Source organism: Jaculus jaculus, chromosome 8 (assembly GCF_020740685.1).
Source record: "Jaculus jaculus isolate mJacJac1 chromosome 8, mJacJac1.mat.Y.cur, whole genome shotgun sequence".
In the NCBI taxonomy this organism is placed as follows: domain Eukaryota; kingdom Metazoa; phylum Chordata; class Mammalia; order Rodentia; family Dipodidae; genus Jaculus; species Jaculus jaculus.
Window position 1 is genome coordinate 108,751,543 of NC_059109.1, and position 16,144 is coordinate 108,767,686.

A 16,144-nucleotide genomic window follows, 5' to 3' on the forward strand; every position below is an offset into this window, starting at 1 on the left:
TGAATTCCAGGTCAGCCTGGGCTAGAGTGAAGCCCTACCTTGAAAAAACAAAACAAAACAAAAAAATGTTTCCTTTACTTTCTTAAGTCCTATGTGTACCCCTCCACCCTCCAAGTAGGACTGTTTAAATTAGTAGGAGATGGCTACAAAACCCCTGCCCTGAGTTAGCATGCCCGCAGCCCCTGTGGGGAGGCACCGCCCCTCCTCTGTGTAGAGGCAAGACTTGGGTACAGGCTGCTGTCAGAAACCTGGTACTAGACCTACGTTTGAGGGCAGTGGACAGTCAGATCTTTGGCTGCTGGGCCTGAAGTAGGCAGAAGCTGAGGCAGTTCTTGTGTACTGAACCTTCCTGGGTGGGCAGCATGTGGTCAGCACCATGGATACCGGGCCTGCTCAGATGCCACCATTTCTGCGCCACCCTGTGTACAGGGCCTGTCCTTTGGGGAAAATGCAGCTAGTACCAGGTTTACTGGGGAGTGGGGGGGAGAGGTAGTATATAGGAAATCCTTTAGATAATGTGCCTGACCTAGAAGCACGAGCCCCCATTGCCTGGATTTAGCATAAACTGGGGGAGCCTGTAGTCAGGTCCTGGATATTGTATTGCACTGTCCCTGAGGTCATCCTGTGGGCAGACTCCTGTGTACTGGAGAGTGTGTGTGTGTGTGTGTGCATGTGTGTGTGTGTGCATGTGAGAGAGAGATTTCCAGAATGCCAGCCCTGCCCTAGGGTCAGTGCATGGTGGGCTCCTTTGGTACTGTGCCTGCCATGGGGACAGTTGGCTCCTGGTCTAGAGTAAGTTCCTCAGAGTGTGACAGTGGCTTGGGCCTGACCTCTCAGCAGCTGTGATTATAGTCAGGAAGTTGTTCAAGGTTTCAGCCATTAATCTGCTGTAAGGGGAGGGGAAGGAGCTCATGAGATGCCCCGCCTCTCCTGAGGATATATACCGGGCAGTTAACAGTTGCTGGGGGGCGGGGCTCAGGAGGCCCTGCCCCTCCCTAATGATCAGCAGGCAGTTATTGCATTCTGGGAGAGACAGACATTATCTTGCTGTCTACCCAGGCAGAAGCCCAGCCAGCATGGGTCCCATAATGGGGGCACCCGTTGGCCACCCATAGTGAAGAAACCGCAGTACGTTCTTGTGGAGATAAACTCCCAACCGGCTGGACTCCTATGTAATGGGAGTCATGATTATCTCTGGGTACAGCCCACATAAAATTCTTTACGAAACCAAAAATTCAAGGAGGCGATGGGAACCTATTTAATACGGCAACAGCAGTGACCGCGAGGGACACGTTTGACCAACAAGCCCACGCAGCTGGATGTCGCTATGACGGCAATAGATCCTCCCACCATGGCTGTGCTAAGCAGGAGAGCCGGTGAGCAGAGCCGGTGAGCCTGCCCTTCCCGCCTTCTCCTGGCCACTAACCGCCAGCTGCCTGAGGACAAGACGCCGCTAAGGAACAAGGCGACAGAAGGCTCAACAGGCCTGCCCCCCAGGGACCCGCCCTCACGGCACAGGCCCCCCGCCCCGGCGTGATCCTGCGGCTGCAGGAGTCTGAGAGCAGCAGAACCTCCAAAGCTGTGCCATGGATCAGTGTCCTCAGACAGAAGTCACCTGAAAACTCTTACAGCAGGAAAGACCCGGTGGGTACACGGGACAGTGAGTGCAGCTTGTGTCCCAAGGACACATCCTCTGAAAAAAAAAAATTTCTTCTGGGGTACCCACTCCAAGTTGTGACCACCAGTCAAATGAGGCAGATGGCAGCTCATTCCCCCCCCCACCCCCACCCCCAGCTTACCTCACCTGAAAACTAGTTCTTTACCAAGAGCAAACACCAGGGCTGGAAGGGGGAATGGGAGGGATTGCAAACTGGACCTAAAAATTGGGGCAGCCTTCTGCCCCGGGAGAAATGACCATGGGGGCCCCTTGAGTGGGTGATTGGGGATTTTTTTTTCTTTTTGGTTTTTCGAGGAAAGGTTTCACTCTAGCCCAGACTGACCTGGAATTCACTCTGTAATCTCAGGTGGCCTCGAACTCATAGCGATTCTGCTACCTCTGGCTCCCGAGTGCTGGGATTAAAGGTGTGTGCCACCACGCCCGGCTGTGATTGGGGATTTTAAAGGAGTTAGGTTTTAGGACAGCCCGAGATGGGAGAAGTGCAGGTAGAGTTAAAGAAACTTTTGGTTGCCTCTATTTGCCGTTCACTTTTCCTTGGGAGTGAACAACAGGAAGATAGTCTCTTCTGTTTACTGATCACCTGCTGAGAGGGGATTAGAGCCTTTTCTCAGGTGGCCTGATACCTCCTGGGATATTCTTGACCATTCTTGAGCTTGTAAGTTTTATGGAATTTTCCCAGAGTTCAGTGATTCATAAATCCTTCAGTATTGCACTTCTGCAGTATATCTATGCTCTCAGGTTCAGTTCAGAAATGATGCTCAGACACATTTATGAGATAGGCGACCTAACAGCAATTCAGAAGTCACAGAGCAGCCCCTATGTGGAACCTGAGAAAGCCGAACTAGCATGGGCAGCAGGTGATGGTGGCCCGAAGCTGAGGAGGAAGTGGGGAGCAGGGCTGTCACAAGGAGCAAAGGATTACTCAGGAGGACTCAGCTTGGGGCATCATAGCCAGGCAAGGTCAGCAGGGCCGAGATAAGTGCTATATGGTTCGGTGTCACTAACAGAACCTCCTTCCTGTGTCTCTGTTCTCAAGCGGTGAGGGAGACGCTGAACTCCCTGGATTATGGCACCATGGAGTGAGAGCTGCCTGGCTGGGACTCCCACAGCTGGGGAACAAAGCCAAGCAGGCCATGATCAGAATTTCTGCCAGCGCAGGAGGAGCTATGTAAACTGCCACACACTTGCCCATGTGACGTCCCATTCACAAGGACACCTGGCTGGGTGCTGGCCTTCAAAAGCACCCTGCTTAGAGTGAGGGGTTGGACCAAAGGGTACCCTAAACTATCTGGACACTAAAAGTACCTGTGAGCCCTCCTGAACTCAGGTGCCATTGATACCCACACCAGAGCCTGCCAATGGGATGGGACAGGTTCCCTTGCTGGGCTCCTGGGTACCTTCCATCATTTTCTGGGCCAGATGGCATTTTCGCTGCTTAAGGTAATATTTCATGGACTTGGGAGAGAATTGCTAGGCTAGCCCACCTCTCCTAGAGCTGGTTTGCCAATTGACATTGCAGTGCCCATGCCACCCTGAGGGCTTCCTCTGTAGGGGTAGCATCCCACCATCCTTTACATAGGCCCTCAAAGCAACAGAGGGAGCTGTGAGTTCACCCAATCCTGAGCAATTTTTTTTTTTTTTTTGTAACCTCAGTTAGGCAATTGCCCAAAGGAGAGATGCTTCTTATCTCTCTTCCAATGCTGCCCTTTAACCATCCACCCTCCTGCTTCTCTATGCTTGCTCCCTCTAGGCCATCCACCATCCCGGTCAAAAGGGGAACCCAGTGTTCCACGGCCAGCAACAGTAGTAGCAGAATCTCCCAGTGGAACTAACTGACAGGTGCTTAAGGCAGTTGCCCCTCATGAGGAGGCGTCTGCCTCACCATAAGTATGAGGTGGGTCCCCGTCAGGTCCAACTTACAGTAAGAAACTGAGCTCTAAAGGTACAAGACTTTGAACAGACTTGGTGCAGAAGATTCAGAATCCAGATCAGGTCACCACGGAAGCTGTCTCTGAAGGCAGAGCATCCCCACGAGAATGGCTGACTGAGGAAATCCGAGCCATTGGAGGTGAGCAGGGAGGACTGGATGCCTTAGGCAGGGCCAGGGACCCTGGATGGGCAGAATCAAGAGCAAGTTCTCCAGAAGAGTAGAGTCCCTACTGGTACCTGGCTTAACATCACTTTCTTTTGTCTTCAATATCCTTTTTTTGTTTTATGTTCAAGACATACTTTATTCTTTTTCTATGTGGTATATTAATGAGTGCATCAGACCACATTTTCTCGATTACCAAAAGAGACACAAGGATAACTGTGCCTTGATTCTCTTTGAGTACCTCAATATCCATTGTGGTGGTTTGATTCAGGTGTCCCCCATAAACTTAGGTGTTCTGGAGGTTGGGTTCCCCAGCTATGGCAATTGGAAATTAAAGCCTCCTGGAGGAGTGTATTATGGGGGGCCGGCTTATGGGTGTTATAGCCAGTTTCCCCTTGCCAGTGTTTGGCACACTCTCCTGTTGCTATTGTCCACCTTATGTTGGCCAGGGGGTGATGTCCACCCTCTGCTCATGCCATCGTTTTCCCCTGCTGTTGTGGAGCTTCCCCTTGAACCTGTAAGCCAAAATAAACCTCTTTTTCCCACAAGCTGCTCTTGATTGGGTGATTTCTACTAGCAATGAGAACCTGACTGCAACAGTAGAGTGGTACCGAGGAGCTGATTTTCAAGAGGAATGTGGAAGGATTTGAAACCTTGGCCTAAGAGATGCCTTGCAGTGCTATATGTACAGCTTGATGGACTATTCTGGTCTGAGTTGAAAGACCTGAATAAGAAGTATGGACTGTGAGGTTTGACTTGTGAGGGTGAGAAACAGCTTTGCTTGGACTGGGCTGGTAGTTTGTGTGAGGTTTGCTGTTATGCCCGTGTCCTGAGAAGTTGTGCAGGGTTGCTTTGTGTAGAAATGAACTGGTGTGAGCAGAGGGATATGGCACAGAAAGAAAAATCTTCAGGTGAACTGCTGCCCATTTAGCTGTAATTGAGGGATTATAACCTTTGAGATTGGACCAATTGACCTGTACTGGGGCAACAAAAGAATGTAAACTCTTTTAAAGGGGCCTGAATGCTCAAGGAGTGTCCTGTTCTTCAAAATCTGCTTTATTCCCCCCTGGATTAACAAATTGGCACCCTACCTGGTATTTTGGAGTACAAGAAATGCTGGAAAGAGGGTCTTTGAGTTTGCAACACGATCTTGTGTTTTGGAAATGGCCATGGGCAGTGTGAAGCAGGTTTGTTGGATGCCTGCATGGAAACTCCATGGGGCCAGATTTATGACAAACATAAGTTCCATTTTTACTTGCAATTGAAAATAAATGATTCAAGATAGTTCTGTTTGATATCACATGTGTTACTGTTGCAGCTGCCATGGTGTGTTGAAATCCTATCAGGTAAAACGGGAAAAGATGTTTTGAAGAGAAACTGCCTTTAAGATCTGCTTCTAGGTACACCAGTTTTCATTCAGCAGGCCCGCCACCTTGCCTCAGTCCTGGTCCTATGAGATGCAGTCATGCACGTCTGTCTTTAATATTTCTAGTTGATGTCACCTCTCTTTCCACTGGTTAATTTGGCTAAGGTGTGTCAATTGTTGTTATCCTTTTTTTTTTTAATATTTTATTTATTTATTTGAGAACGACAGACACAGAGAGAAAGACAGATAGAGGGAGAGAGAGAGAATGGGCGCGCCAGGGCTTCCAGCCTCTGCAAACGAACTCCAGACGCATGCACCCCCTTGTGCATCTGGCTAACGTGGGACCTGGGGAACCGAGCCTCGAACCGGGGTCCTTAGGCTTCACAGGCAAGCACTTAACCGCTAAGCCATCTCTCCAGCCCTGTTGTTATCCTTTTAAGCAACCAGCTCTATTTCATTTGGTTTTCATTTCATTAATTTCAGTTCTGACCTTGATTATTCCATTCTGTCTTCTGTTGACTTGACTTTACACTTGCTTTTCTATGACCGTGAGAGGCAACATTAGGATGGGTCAGTTATCTCTCTCTTTTTTATTTTTTTCCATTGTGGGGATTTAAAGCTATGAACTTCTCACCTAGGGCTGCTTTTAACTTTTATATTTTTATTTATTTATCTATTTATTTTATTTTTGGTTTTTGAGGTAGGGTCTCCCTCTAGCCCAGGCTGACCTGGAATTCACTTTGTAGTCTCAGGGTGGTCTCAAACTCACATTGATCCTCCTACCTCTGCCTCCAGAGCACTGGGATTAAAGACATGCACCACCATACACGGCTAATATTTAATTTATTTATTCATTTGAGAAAGAAAGAGAGAGACAATGGGCATGCCATGGGCCTCCAGCCACTGAAAATATATGTGTCAGACACGTGTGCCACCTTGTACATCTGGTTTATGTGGGACCTGGGGAGTCAAACCTGGGTTCTTTGGCTTTGCAAGCAAGCACCTTAACTGCTAAGCCATCTCTCCAGCCCTGCTTTTAACTTTTTTTATCTACTGTCATTAGTTGGCATTGGTACTCAGAATTTCTTGTTTAAAAAGTGTAGAGACAGAGCCGGGCGTGGTGGCGCATGCCTTTAATCCCAGAGGTAGGAGGATCACTGTGAGTTCAAGGCCACCCTGACAATACATAGTGAATTCCAGGTCAGCCTGGGCTAGAGTGAGACCTCACTTCATAAAACAAAACAAAACAAAAGTGTAGAGACAGCGATAGCTCCCCTGATGAGGAGACCTTCACAGATCATCACATGGTCCAGTTGACCTTTGGTTTTACTGGCTTTGGCAGGGCGGAACTGTCCTGCCTCCTCCTCACAGTGTCACCAATGACTGTGAAAATCCTGCCAACGGCCAAGAACATTGTCTTCCTGATGACGTCCGAAGAGATCATGAAATCACTGGGCCACCAAGTCAAACTGTTTCACGCTACCCACACCTCAGAAAACCCCTGTCTGGTGAAGGAACATGCAGGCCAGGGAGAGCCGAGGAGCCCTGTTGGGGAGCAGCGTCACCTCCGAGGACACGTCTTGGAGCAGAACATCCTCAGAGTGTGTAACCTCTGAACCCCCCCCTCAACAGCCCCCTTACCCCAGGATTTGACCACAGCTGGCACACACAATCCAAAAGCCAACACATCCTCACAGGGCATGTCACCTCCCTTCTCCAGGGCAGAAGCCCACAGTGAGAGCAGCAGCCCATCCCCCAGCCAAACCCCATCCATCCCCAGTGGTGAACCTGAGGCTGCGTCCACAGCCTCAGGCATCCAAGAAACATCAGGGCTGGAAGGACCCACGGTGGTGTCGGACTGTAACGTGCTCTCAGGCAATCCCACAATAATTAAAGTCTGACAGCGCAAAAGGAAGACTCGCCTTGGCAACACATATGCTAGACGTGGAATGATATAGACACAGTGGAGCCAGCTGCAAAGCCAAGCAAGTTCGTGGTTAAGACACATGCCGGGCGTGGGGATGCAGGCCTTTAACCCCAGCACTCGGGAGGCAGAGGTAGGAGGATTGCCGAGAGTTCGAGGCCACCCTGAGACTACATAGTGAATTCCAAGTCAGCCTGGGTCAGAGTGAAATCCTACCTCAAAAAAAAAAAAAAAAGATACACTTCTGCATTTGGTCTATGTATGTTTTTATAATGTACTCTTCAGCTAACATGTATAATTACACACAACTTGGGGGGTGGTAGATGATTTACCACAGGTATCACCCCAGAAGGTAGGACCAGAACTGAGCCAGAAGTCCACACAGGTCGTGTGCTGGCACACCGGGCCCCGGGGACCACGTTTTCAGCACAGGCAGCACCTGGAATCCCAGTCACCACACTATCTGGCCTAGCTCTAGCCATTGAAAGCGTCCTGCTTAGACCAGGGGAAGAGCCAAAAGGATGTGCAAAGCTTTCGAGACACTCCATGCCCATGGGCTCCTGCCCTGGGAAGCCTACCCTGTTGACTCTTCATCCTAGATCCGTCCAGTCTGTCCACCACCAGTAACACTCAAAACCCAAATTCTACCACCAGCATCTCACAATGACTGAGTGACAAGTGTCAGGGATGGAGAGAGAAAACACCCAGCATTGGTGAGTTGGTGACTTTGAGCCCACAGTTGACCTCATTTTACTCTTTCTGTCTCTCTCAGATCTGTGTGTGTTTGGGTCACATATTGACCCCAGGTCTTGACCATGCCTGCCATACCCTCTGCCGCTTTGATACATCCCTAGCTCCATAGGGTTTTTTTAAAATAGTTTATTTTATTTGTTTATTAGTGGGGGGTGGGAGAGAATTCAGAGAGAGAGAATGAAGTGCACCAGGGCCTCTAGCCACAGCAAACGAACTCCAGACATATGTGCCACCTTGTACATCTGGTTTACGTGGCTACCAGGGAATTGAACCTGGGTTCTTAGGTTTTGTAGGTTAAGTGCCTTAACGCTAAGCTGTCTCTGTAGCCTGAGGGGTTTTTGTTGTTGTTGTTTTAGATAGTGTCTCACAATTGTACACCCCTGGCCCTGATGATGAAGCCAGCCATGGACCAAAGCATGAGCCAAAATAAGTCTTTTCTCATTTAAGTTGTTTCCTATAGGCATTTTGTCACAGCGGTGACAAACCAACACTCCATCTCCATCCCTTGGTGTCCCCACATGTAGCTTTGTGAAAACAGAGAGGTGGGTGTGCACCCGAAAGCAGAGGGACCCACTGGATATCCTGTGTCTATCTATATCTATGTCTGCCCTTTCTCCCTGGAGCCTTGGGCTTTGGCATGGAGGTGGGTCAGGTTGGGCTTTTAGGAAGAAGTGGTGAAGTCAGGTCTGTCTGCTGCCCAGACAGGACAGCGCCAGCAAGCAGAAGGGGGGATTTAAATTTCAAAACAGGGTAATTTCACATTTTATGTGACTTCGCCTGTGGAAAGTGCTTCGATGTCCCACCCACATGGCCGGTCTCCATCTTCACAGCCACCTCAAGGCCTTTAACAACCCCACTGTTCTCCATTACAGGAGCCAGTCCTCACTCCACTCCAGAGCTTCTATCCATGTGCCAGCCAAGGCTGGCCATGCTCTGGGGGGAGCCCAGGCTGAGGCCTGAAGCTGGTGTCACCTGAGACCAGAGAAGCTGCTGGGATCACCCATGGCAAGCAGGGGGGCGGGGACATGTTGATGGGGAAAGCACTGAGTCTAAGAGCGAGCGCTTTTCTCTGGATGGCCTATGGTCTCCTGCCGAGTCAGCTTCGTCCCCGTCCTGGACCCCAGACTCTATAACACCTTGCTGTGTCTGGCTGTGAGCAGTGTCTGACAGACAGTGCCTAGCTCTGTCCCCACTAGCATTGGACAGACAAGTGCTTCTGCCGTATGACCTCCAAGGCATGCTGGGGGTGGCCAGATGTTTCTGCTGATTGTATTAGAACATTCTCAGTCCCTATGTTAATACCACATACACTCCTAGAGAGGCTGAGACCTCATACAGCCTCAGGCCAGCTTCATCTGACTGCTGTGGGAGAGAGATCTGGGGGGATGTGATACTGATCCCACTCACTCCCAGTGGAAAAGCCATCCACAGTGATGTTCACTGGCTCAGGCCAGAGTTTGGGGTGATCTATTACAGGGCAATGGACACTTTTTTTTTTTTTTTTTTTTTTTGGTTTTTCAAGGTAGGGTCTCACTCTGGTCCAGGCTGACCTGGAATTAACTCTGTCATCTCAGGGTGACCTTGAACTCATGGCAATCCTCCTACCTCTACCTCCCGAGTGCTGGGATTAAAGGCGTGCGCCACCACGCCCGGCTCCAATGGACACTTTTTAATTCCTACTGAAAAGCCCTGCTTTTGTGACTGCCTGAGGGATGACGGTTCCTTTGACTAGGTGTCTGGAAGGACCAGAGTTACAGAGGGACAGGAGTGGGCGGTCAGAGAAGTGAAAGAGAAGAGCCACAAGTCCTGTGCATGGGCATCTCGTGTGGGGGAACACTGTCCGAAGCAGGCACCAAAGGGGCAGGGGAAAGCTCACTGTCACTGAGGCTGGCACCTCCCTGTCCTGGCTAAAAGGAAAGAAGACATCCCACCTCCCCCTCAACGCCACAGGCAAAACCTGGGGCACAAACCTCAAACCATGTGTTTGTCTGCATTGCGCCCATTTTGACACACGAGTGTGGCTCCCGGGTACTGACTGCGGCGATAGTCTGGCAGCAAAGGGGCCTCTCCCAGTAATGGTTGGAGCGCGAGCCTCACTCCTCTTGGGGCTCCATGCTCTGCCATGGTCTTGAAAGCTGATACCATTATTGGCAGCCACTATAGCACCAAGGAAAATGGAAGCCTGGTGGGGGAGGTCTTTTGACGGATTTACTGACCCTTCTTATTGGTTGCTGTGCTTTCATTGTACTTGCATGTGTCAATCAATCCTGCCTGTGTCTGTATAAACTCATGCAATCAGGGACTCAGCCATTCAGATGTCCAGGACTCTCGAGAGAGAAAGCTGGAAGACCTATCCCACCTTGCAAGCCAGCTAGCTGGGTCTGGTCCCCAAGGGCTGCTTGGGGAGCTGGACCTGAGGCCCCTGAGCTACTTTGACTGGGACTCCTGCATTGACTCCTACTTCTGAGAACCCCCAGATCTGCCTGAGCTCTGGGTGCTGGACTTGAGAACCAAGATCCTCTTATGTTCTGGGGTTGAAATTTTCCCTGCCACCACAGGACTAGAGCTGCCCTCGGACCAGGCATGCTTCTATCTGGGCACCTGTGGCCTGGATGCCTGGCCTGTGAGAGACACAGTGGGTCCTGCTTTGGAAGAGACCCTCTACTGTTCTCATAGCTTCTGGCTCCTGATCCTATGGGACTTACTAATTTCTCTGGCAGACTGGGCTCCTGCCGCAGAGCATCCCGTCTGGTACCCTGATGGCTGTCAATGGTTCAGAGCTGTGGCACTTTTGTGGTCTCTTGGTTAGTGACTTAGCTACCACCAAGAGTTACAGCTATAATATCTGTCCCTCAGAGTTGGCACATTCGCTGCCACCAAGAATCAGCTATGACCACATTTTCTCTCCTGGGTGACAAACCCACTGCCACCAGGAGTCCAGATTCTGTTGAGGTTGGCACACTCTTATACGTTCCTGTGTAAGTCTTTGTTTGTTCATCCTTTGCTATCTATCCTATTTTTTTTTGTTTGTTTTGTTTTGTTTTGTTTTTGCTTTTCAAGGTAGGATCTCATTCTAGCTCAGGCTGACCTGGAATTCACTCTGTAGTCTCAGGGTGGCCTTGAAACTCATGGCAATCCTTCTTCCTCTGCCTCCCAAGTGCTGGATTAAAGTCGTGTGCCACCATACCCAGCCCATCCTATTCTTTGGGTGGATAGAGAAGCACCCATAAAGAGGAACAGACCATTTTATATACACCCCAGAAAGGCCACTGGCAACAGACCCAAGAAACAATTCCACTCAAGCCTAGTTTGATGAACCAGTGAGTTTGTTGAGGTTTGCCAAAATAAACACAGTGAAGACATAAAAGTATGAAAATGATTTATTGGGGCTGGGAAGATTGCTCAGTGGGTAAGGTCACCTGATGGCAAAGCCTGACAGCCCAGGTTCGAGTCGTTAGTGCCCACATAAAGCCAGACACACAAAGTGGGGGAGCATGTATCTGGACTCTATTTACAGTGTCAGGAGGCCCTGGTATACCCATTCTCTCTCTCTCTCTCTCTCTCTCTCTCTCCTCTTTCTCAAAAATAAAAATAAAAAGTAAAAGATTTATGAGCAGTAGGCAAAGGGGAGAGTATAGGAGTTATTTCCAAAGCAATGCTCTCCCCAAACACAGGAAGCATGGGAATTTTATCTAGGAGGCCTATACATGTTCATATGCACATGGGCCATTGTCTAAGCATGCTCAGTTTTAGAGTACATTCCTCAGCATGCTTGGTTTCAGGTAATTTTAAAAGGAAAGTTAGTGGGCACGTCTTCTTGGAGTGCTTAGCTCAAAATCTCTGAGCACAAATGTCAAGGATTAAAGTGATGGACAAAAGCCTCTGGGCGTGCTCAGCTTGCTCCATAAAGTTTCAGCTGGAAATAAAAGGATAATTTGAAGGTGTGTTTGAAAGGGAATCAGCCCCTTGTGGGGCCTGCTTTGCTTATCCACTTACTGTTCCACACAGGAGCATGGATGGGGAGTGACTCCGAAGCAGTTGCATCACCTGAAAAGCTTGCCCTGGCATGAGCGACGAGAGCTGCCTCCCTGGATTTCCCAGTACAACCTGCAGTCAGCTCACAGAAGAATTTCCTCTCCAACGGTTGTCACTGGTTTCGTAACCTTGGGAGAGCTGTGGTTACAGCTGTGATACGCAGGTAGGACCTGTGGTTGATCCTACAGCTGAAAAACCTCATCAGACACAGGTCTGTCTGGTGTAAGATGCTGGAGCACAAGGTGTCAGAATCTCAAAGAAGTTCGCCCTGTGGTTGTCAGAAACTAGCGGCTGCTTGACACCCTGCCTTTAGGCCTGTGGTGGACAGTAACGAGACTCCCACTGGCTGCCTCCGTTGGTTAAAAGGTAGGCAAGGGGCAGCTGCTGTCCAAGGTGTCACAACAAGCTTTGGCAGGGCAACCTCATATACCTGGCATCCAGCAGGGCTCTACCCAAGGAGGACGGTGTGGGTGCCTGACTCCTCTCTGAGTTGTGGGCTCTGTGGAGAAGACCTGCCCAAGTCTTACCCATGAAGCACCTAATGCTGCGATGGGTGCTGCCTCTGCTGGAGCATGCACTCTGTCCCAGCCCCCATGATCCTGCCTCGGAGTAGCCAAAGGTAGGAAGCAGGGAGGAGGCCCATGCTTCAAGAAAGTGAGTTCATTCAGCTGTCCTGTGCCCTGGGCTCTCCCAAGGGATGCTTCAGTTCTCGTATCTGTACCCACCGTGCTCCTCCATGGCCTTGCATATACAATGAAAGGATGGCTGACCACCCAAAGTGAGGAGTAGCCAGAAAAATGACAACATGAGAAGTTGGGACAGATTCCCAGAGTGCTTATTGGAATCCCATAGTCTGTCTGTCTGAGGCTTCTGTATTTGCTTAGGGAGTAACTGGGTGATTTGATAGGCATGTGGGGAACAAGGGTATGGGTGAGGCAGAGCCTGGCTCATGGCAGATGTTCACTGAAGCCCCAGTTTCCCTGGAAGATTCCGCCACCCTCCCTGTTGCAATCAGGTTCGCATTGCTAGCAGAAAACACCCAACCAAGAGCTGCTTGTTGGAAAAAAAGGGTTTATTTTGGATCACAGACTCGAGGGAAAGCTCCGTGATGGCAGGGGGCAACAATGGCATGAGCAGAGGGTGTCAACAGCAACAGGAGAGTGTGCCAAACACTGGCAAGGGGACACTGTCTATGACACCCATAAGGCCGCCCCCAACAATACACTGCCTCCAGGAGGCATGAATTCCCAAATCTCCATCAGCTTGGAACCTAGCATTCAGAAAACCTAAATTTATGGGGGACACCTGAATCAAACCACCACAGTCCCCAAGTCCTCACACTGTCAACCCCAGCCTTCTAGGATTCACACTGGAGCAATGACTGACAAGCTTACTTTTTTTTTAATTTAATTTTTATTAACACCTTCCATGATTATAAAAAAAAAATCCCATGGTAATACCCTCCCTCCCCCCTCCAACACTTTCCCCTTTGACATTCCATTCTCCATCATATTACCTCCCCATCTCAATCATTCTACTTATATATATACAATACCAACCTATTAAGTATCCTCCTCCCTTCCTTTCTCCACCCTTTATGTCTCCTTTTTAACTTACTGGCCTCTGCTACTAAGTATTTTCCTTCTCACGCAGCAGCCCAGTCATCTGTAGCTAGGATCCACATATGAGAGAGAACATGTGGTGCTTGGCTTTCTGGGCCTGGGTTACCTCACTTAGTATAATCCTTTCCAGATCCATCCATTTTTCTGCAAATTTCATAACTTCGTTTTTCTTTACCATGACAAGCTTACTTTTGCTCTGTGCTTCTGGACCAGGTGCCGACTTGAGTGGGGATCAGCAGGACCCCAAGAGAACAAATGCACATGTTCCTGTACATCCTCTGCCATGTCTGAGAGCCATGCTGTCCCTCTGTGGAGTCTGGGCTTGTGTAGGATTCTGCTCTCCACTGGCACATGTATCTCACCAACTCATCAATGCACAGCCCGGATGGTCAGTGTAAGCACCCTCTCCTCACCACCCCTTGTCCTTTGGAAGTCTAAGACAGTATGAGCTCCCTGCTAATGGCTACAGAAGCATGCGGCATCTGGGGACAGATCCATTTTAACACTCCTTCAAACTTGTCCTTTTCTTTTAGTCACAAATAAAAGCCTTTTTGTTTAAGTGTTTGGCATTCAGGAAGGATAGAAGTAATCAGAATATCCCTATACTCTCTGACATGTTCTCTTAGGCAGTGCTGGTTACTAGGAAACTGGAAAGTTGGGGAAAGAACTGGAGAGAAAAAAAGCCCAGTGGAGACTCTGAGTGGGAACTTTCTAATTTAATTTTTATTTTAATTTTATGCTCCTCAAAGTCCAGCTCATCCATGCTTTCTCTACCAGCCACTGTAGGCCAACAACTGATGGCGAAAACCAGAAGCAACCAGTGAGATCCTGTGCTTGCTACGCATCTTGGAGATGGGATGCAGGCTACAGACCAAACACGTCAGGGTACCCATCACCCCTCCCCCCGTACACACACACAACACACTGTACAATGCAGACTTGGTGTATTTGGGGGGGGCTGTTCCTTCCTTCCATCTTTTCTTTTTGAAATATGAATTCTACTAATATGTTCAGCAGTAGATATCATGAATTTAACATGTTGAGAAATGTGCCTGCCCCAAAGTACCTTCCCCATACAGACATGTGTAAAACTTAGAAACATATTCTTCTCCCATCACTTGCTTAAGGAGAACATGCAATTTGTGGAAGTTGAACTAGCCTGCTTGTGGCAATATTTAAAAATCCCCCAAGCCAACCCATTGCATTTGGTTAAAATTTTGGTGACTCAGATGGGACTTTCCTTTTGGTGGCTATGTCCTCCAACTTCTAGCAAGGGAGTCGATGAAAAGAATTGGGGCTGCTGGAGAGTTGGCTCAGCAGGCAAGGTGAGATTCGCCAGTACCCACTTAAGCCAGATGTACATAGTGGCACATGCAAATGGAGTTTGCCTTTCTCTACATCTGACCTGTACAATTAGAAAGCACATACTTAAGGTCGGAGAGCAAACCCAGCAGGATTTACTACCCCTTTGATGAGTGTCTTTACCACTCATAATCCTACATGTACAGACATCCAAACTCTTCTGTCCACTCTTCTAACAAGAGAGGAACACAGCCAAATCAGCAGAAGCTATGAAAGAGGCAGATAAACAACATGCTAGCCAACATGACAATACAATCTGGCAACCATGAAGAGATAGGAGACTATGTATTTGTACGGGGTGTATAAGTAATAAAAGAAATTATACAAGATACTCACCGTGTACTACCTAATCTCTCTACACTTCACTAGCTACACTTCTTGGAGAAAGCATACACTCTACGGTTCTAGATTTAAAGGATACTTTCATTTGCATCCACTGGGCTTTGTTTCCCAAGAACCGTTTGCCTTAGGAGGCCCCAGGAATGCACCATAAACAGCATATTGCTGGACAGTACTCCCACAGGACTTTTAAATTTTTTCATTTATTTATTTGAGAAAGTAAGAGAGAAAGAGGGACAGAGAGAGAGAGCTAATGCCAGGCCTCCAGCTGTTGCAAATGAACTCCAGACACATGTGCCACTTTGTGCATCTGGCTTACTCCCACAGAAATTTTCCCCACTAATGACTTCTCTCTCTCCATGGGGCTGTATGCAGTATAGCTTTTTCCAGCTTTCTGTCATCTGATTTACAAAGGGAAGTTTTCAGCTCAGCTCCAGTAAGATTTCTCGGTGACTTTGTAGCCCAAGTCATCAGCAATAGGTTCTTACCGTCTATCCCTGGTGGGAAACCAAGGGCCTCTGCAATGGCCTGTAATGTTTTGTAGGCATCAGTGACCTCCCTTGATAACAACTCACTGGAAGATATCCCATCCCTGGCATTGAAAATTTTCTAGAAACAATCTATGGCTTCTGGGTGCACCATTGTCTGGTTGGGAGATTTTTAATTACGTATGGGTCTCAGTGGCTCCAGCTCTTAGCACATGGGCTTGGGAAGTAACAGCAAAGAAAAGTAACAAGCGTGAAGATGTCGCTATCCAGGCAGAACCCACCCTGCCCACAGAATTGGACTTCACCAATAGATTTATATCCAGATATCTTCAAAGGCAAATGCACCTGCCCCTGGAGAAGTTAGTGAGCCTCCTACAGGCAGAAGGGACACAGAGAGCTTAGCCATAAGAAAGAAGCCATCATAGACCTTCAGGGCTCTTCTGACACCAAAGAAATCACCAGAACTACAGCCTTGGGCATTCAGG

General features: G+C 48.8%; 1 long non-coding RNA gene across 1 annotated transcript; it reads left to right on the top strand.

Moving 5' to 3' along the window:
• The first annotated feature begins 1,066 nt into the window (after positions 1–1,066).
• Positions 1,067–15,531, top strand: LOC123462944. Its single transcript, XR_006638581.1, has 5 exons — positions 1,067–1,644; positions 3,429–3,746; positions 11,822–12,011; positions 13,684–13,858; positions 14,248–15,531. It is a non-coding gene; the product is annotated as an uncharacterized LOC123462944 (long non-coding RNA).
• Positions 15,532–16,144: the final 613 nt, after the last annotated feature.